At 41.3% G+C, this 5,540-nt stretch overlaps 1 long non-coding RNA gene across 1 annotated transcript; it reads left to right on the forward strand.

Moving 5' to 3' along the window:
- The first annotated feature begins 943 nt into the window (after window positions 1-943).
- Window positions 944-4,418, forward strand: LOC136488545 (uncharacterized). The gene is made up of 3 exons (XR_010767389.1): window positions 944-1,323; window positions 1,411-4,143; window positions 4,269-4,418. It is a non-coding gene; the product is annotated as an uncharacterized lncRNA (long non-coding RNA).
- Window positions 4,419-5,540: the final 1,122 nt, after the last annotated feature.

Genomic DNA, 5,540 nt, shown 5'->3' on the forward strand with positions numbered 1-5,540 from the left:
GGTAAATCTATAACGCGCTCGAGTGTTTCTAGACCACAGCTGGCTCGAGTGTTATTGTATCATATTTCACTACTTCTGTTTGGGTGTAAGTTTTGTGTTTAATTGGTGTGAATTGATTATTCGTAGATAGGAATGGTCAGAATTACTCAAACTTTTTTGGCTTTTTGTGATTTTTTGTATGTTTTATTTGGTTCCCCTTTGATTTTTTCCAATTTAGCTTCCATACAAATAATCTGACTATTTATTTATTTAATTAATTTGTTTAATATTTTTCTTTATTTGGATAAATCTTTTGTCCATTGAATCTGATCTAATGGTCAGAGAATCGAGTATTGGATGTACTAGAAACACTCGATTTTTTTTCGGTTGTCAATCGAGTGTTTTTGCGCCGGACATCACTAGGGTATCACGTGCACCTGCAAGAGCGGTGGATAGACACTCATTTTTTATACCAAAATCTCTATTTCTATACATTAAAAAGAATATGAAGTCTTTCAGAGTTGCTCTAAGAAACGATGAGCCATAAATCCTTCTTATTTTTATAACTTATAAGATTGTAGGCTCTCCTTAATATATATTTGTACCATCCATTGATTTTTTTAAATCTTTTGATATTTGGATTATAATAATACATTTTTTTTTGAAAATGTGAGCTGTTTTCGGTTCAGAAAATTTGCACTGGTATGTGGTTTGCATTTCACCTTTTTTGAATTTAGAACTGATGGAGACAATAGTCACCTATAAGTTTTGTCAAAACTTGCGTCAATTTTGCATAGGTAGGTCCTGTTTGGATGGTGTCGTAGTTTGACCGCCCAACTTTTGGTAAATTTGTTTGGTTAAGTGTGAGTAGAACTAATGGGGACGTGGGTTGTGTGTTCAATATATCTCTTGGCTTTTGGATGTACATGTGTCGAGCGTGATAGGGTCAACGGCGATTGGAGAAGGTGTAGCAGGAGTCCGTGCACGGGCTTCAGTTTTTTTCGCCCCCACCGATCTCAGAAATCTATTTCCTTGGTCCTGACTTTCCGCCTCATCTCCCTGAATCCCTCTCTCCTGATCCCGCTCGCCCCCGGCCCGCACCTCTCTTGCGATGGACCCCGGCCGCCCCCTCCACCTTTCTCGTCCGTTCCATCTCCTAGCTCTCCCCAGTGATGTAAAGGTGAGAGGTAGCGGCGATGCGCGGCGGATCTCGATGGTGCCGGGATGCAACAGCTCAACGGCGTGGGATACGGCGGCGTGGCGGTGGTAGCAGGCTGATCTGGGTGGCTGGCCGGCGGTGCCACCCGGTGGCGGTCTCCCTCCAATCGGATTCCTCCGCTCCAGGTTGGTGCATCCAATGCCCCTCCGCCCTCTACTTTCTGACTATAGGAAGAACCAAGTTTTGCATCAGTCAAGAACCTTGTTCCTTAGATCGAAAAGGAAGGGAGCCAGGAGAGACGGCCGGTGCTAGGATGGATCAGCGTGGCTGTCTACTTTGGAGTTGAAGAGGGAGGTGGACGCCGCCATCCACGGCACCCTCGACAAGGTCCTCGTCCTCTGATTCATCCGCGCTGCCGTTCCTAGCCCGCCCAAATCGACTGCATCTGAGTGCCTCGACATCAGCTCCAGATCCTCTGCCCCGCCACCGTCTCCTGTGCTGTCCTTCTTGGGGTCCTTCACCTGGATTAACGATCCCTAACTAGCAGATAAAGTTCTCTAGCTCACTTCCCCCAAATCCCTCCGCTGTTACAAACCTTCAGTTGCTGCTGTGTTATTGGTGTTTAGTCAATGATATGTCACTGGAATTGCTGGTTATCTATACATGGATCAGAAGTGCAGTGCAACTGCTATGATTTAGGTGGTATTGTAAATTCTGTTGTTTCTTTAATGTTCTGTGTGTACTACCTGTGTATTATACTACTTAAATTTCAAGAAAAGCTATGTGCTTCGATGGGCTTGTCTGGTGCTTTTTTGGTCTTATTCCAAGAGGCTTTGGTCATTGTGTTGCATTAGTCTTATATGTATGTATGCAGTAGTCTTATATGTCATTGTGTTGCATTGGTCATTGTTTTTAGATGATTTTCTGTTTATTTAGTGATTCTTTTCAATTCTGGTTCATACCTGTATGTAGCCATAGATGATTTTCTGTTCCTTTGCACGCTACAAGTGGAATGCAAAACAGAGATTTTAATTCCTCTTTCATCCACTTGAAGTTTACTTCGCCAAAGTAATTATCATTCATACTACAAGAAAAAACTCATTTTTCAAAAGCAATATGAATCCTGATAACAGTGCAATAAGAAATTAACCATTAACCTACAACCCCAGACATAGGTTAAGCAGTCAACAGTGTGGTGTTTTTCCTTTGATTCTGTTGTTTAAACTTGAATTTAGAAGGTGATTCTATTGTTTAAAAGGATGTTAGAAGGTACCTTCTTAAGGTCACAATTTTCATGAAAGTGCCTATTTTTCTCATAAATCTCATGAGTTTAGTTTAATCATGATAGGAAATTTCATGTATTTTTTTAATATACAGAAATTAATTTCAGATAAGAGTTTCTACAGCTAACATGCTTGTTCTTATCATTTGATCATCTGGCAATTAAGATATGAAATCAGAATTTTTTGGCTTCTGCATTTTAGAGTGTCACCAAGAACCTTTCCTTGGGAACCGAAGCCTTTTGGCTTGGGTGGCAAAGGAAGTCTGGAGTCAATGTTGTTGCTCGCTATGACACAACCTTTCCTGGTTTTCAGCACTTCTACTTTTATTGATATCTTTAGCTGGGTTTATAAAGAATTGCAAACTTTTTTTTTTTTTCTGTTTTTGCATTCATAATCAGTGCACATTCACCATGCATCAGTCATAATGCATAAGAGTTTATTTTCAAGTTACAGAGTTTTTTTTGTCATTGTGCATGCCGTTACTGTGCAAGCTGTAACTTGTCTGAAAATGGCTACTTCCATGTTTCTAATTTTTCTTTTCCATTGTGCAAGCTGTTACTTATCTAGCATTTTTTATCATGTTACCTGACTACCACCTGATGCTATGTGAACATGCTGCCATGTTGAACTAGTTGCTGGAATGTGTTGCTCGTGATGAGGCAAGGCTTTGGTTAAATTTTCATTTCGATTGGATTTCATTGACCATGTTTGGTTATACTTTCTGTAAGAAGTCGGGCTGCAGTACCCTTTCTAAATTTTCCTGCTTGCCTGTGTTATCTGGTGTTCCTCAAACCAGTCAAGGTTTTCAGAGCTTCTCTTTCAATGAATCAGCTTCATTGAATAAGCATTGGGATCTGTTGTAGTGCCAGAGTTGCAAGAACTACTTGCAGCGCCTGATCAGTCCTTGCTACTTGATTGATTTAATAGTTATTATTGTTTTGTTACTTCACTGCTCTATTGCTTCTAAAAATTCAGATTAAACCCATTTTCAGTGAACTGCTCATTTCAGTCAACAGTTTATATAGTTTGCTTTGTTCTTCCCCAACAGATAGCTGTAGTTTGCTATTCCTGGCTACATTCTATGGTTGCTGGCTTGCTGCTGTCCTAAACTACAATTCAGTACTATTAACTATATATTTTTATTTGGTTCAGATTTTCCTATGTCCAATGTGCTTGTTTATAATCATCTTATATTCAGTACTTTAGTTGTTAGCTTCTCCCTGCTTGTGTCATGCTGGCTTATCTAGTAGGACATGCTAATATCCATTTACTTATTTAGTAGACTGTTGCTTAAGTGATAGTAACCTGCTTTTGTATAGATGCATGATTTCTGCAAAGATCATTCAAAATTAATCCTTGCACTTGCAGCCAGCCCTGTCCTAGACCTACAATCATGAACCTGTACTCACGATCACATCTGCTAACTTTAGATTTCTCACTTATGCATGAACTGTTAGTTAACACTAAACTTGATACCTTTGACTAATGTTTGTTTTTTCTGGCTGCAGGTGGCTGCTGCTTTCCAATAGAGTTTAATATTGAGGCCTGGAGGGTATCTCGGTTTAGGTCTAGCCATAACTCTTTCTGTTAGTTTGATGATGAAATGGCTATGTTGGTATCTCTACTTGTCATGTAGATCTACTGTGGTTAAGATACAATTGAGTGATGGCCGTGGCTAAGAGACGATCAGGCAAAAGGAATGTACACGTTGATAATATCAAGGTGATTTTCTGTAGCTTCATTTTTCCTATCACAATTACATATCCTTATGAACATGTGATTTGCAATGTTACTTTACTGGAAAAAAAAATGAAGCCTATGCCAAATGTCAATGTTCTTTATTTCAGGACAAATGTAGAGTTTGAGTGGAGCGCACGAGTGACCGTTCAAATCAGGCTGAGCCAAGTGAAGCTGCAGTGGTGTCTAGGCATCTTATATGTTTTCGTTTAGGAAGAAATGTGTTGGATATCTGTTTCAATAATGTGTGTGTAGCCTGAGTTTGAATTTGGATCGTTTAATTCTAGATGTGAACAAATTAAACAAGTTAATATTTTGGTTTAATGGAATCTGTTTGAATGCTTTGTTGATGTTTATTGAGTTTCTAATTAATTAATGGTGCTGCAATATTGTCCGGTGGCACTAAACTAAAAGTGTTGTAAAAGTGGCTATTGGCTACCACATTTTCTGTGGTAATATATTCTATAGCAACGAACAATCTCCGTGGCAATAGGGGCGGCACTTTACAACAATGACATGGTGAACGTGGCAATTGCATATGTTGCCACACTCGTTATGCGTAGCAATAGCGACTGCACTTTATAGCAACCAAATGTTGGGCATGGCAATTTGCACATGTTGTCACCACTTCTTGGTGTTGCGACATAATCCTTGTCACACTCGTTATACTATGCAATAGAGACTGCACCTTATATCAACCAAACCATGGGCGTGGCAATTGTACATGTTGCCACCACTTTGTTGCGATATAATCCTTGTTGTCACACGTGTTATGCGTGGCAATACATTGTCTTGCAACACACATTCTTTGTTGGTAGTGCACCATTTGCTACGACATGGGCAAGTTGCCATTGTAAGGTCCAGCAACACCTAAGGCGTTGCATTAATTGTTGTTGCCACACCTACACTATAGCAAATGCTTATGTTGCGGCGCCTACGTGTTGCAAATCCAAAACGCATTTTGCAACGCTAAGCAGAAAAGCGTTGTCCAAAGCTTTACCCATGCAAGCGCTTGCAACGCCTCCCAACGAAAAGAAGTGTTGCTATTTCTGATATTGCAACTATTTTGGGTCTATTGCAACACTTTTCGGGTGTTGAAACAGGGTCAAAATTTAGTAGTGCGCTGAGCATAACTAGAACCCTAACTCTCTCTCGGTCTCCCTCAGGGGCCGCACCCTCCAACCCTCTCCCTCTGTCTCCCTCAGGCGCCGCTCCATCCCTCTCGCTCTCTCTCCCTCCCCGTCAGGCGCCGCTCCATCCCTCTAGCTCTCCCTCTTCCCGAGCGGCCACGACCACAGCCAGGGCGCCGCTCCATCCCTCTCCCTCTCCCTCAGGCGGCCACGGCGGCGCAAGCGGCATGCATGGAGGCCAGGGCGGGCTCA

This window comes from Miscanthus floridulus, chromosome 1, assembly GCF_019320115.1.
Source record: "Miscanthus floridulus cultivar M001 chromosome 1, ASM1932011v1, whole genome shotgun sequence".
NCBI lineage: Eukaryota > Viridiplantae > Streptophyta > Magnoliopsida > Poales > Poaceae > Miscanthus > Miscanthus floridulus.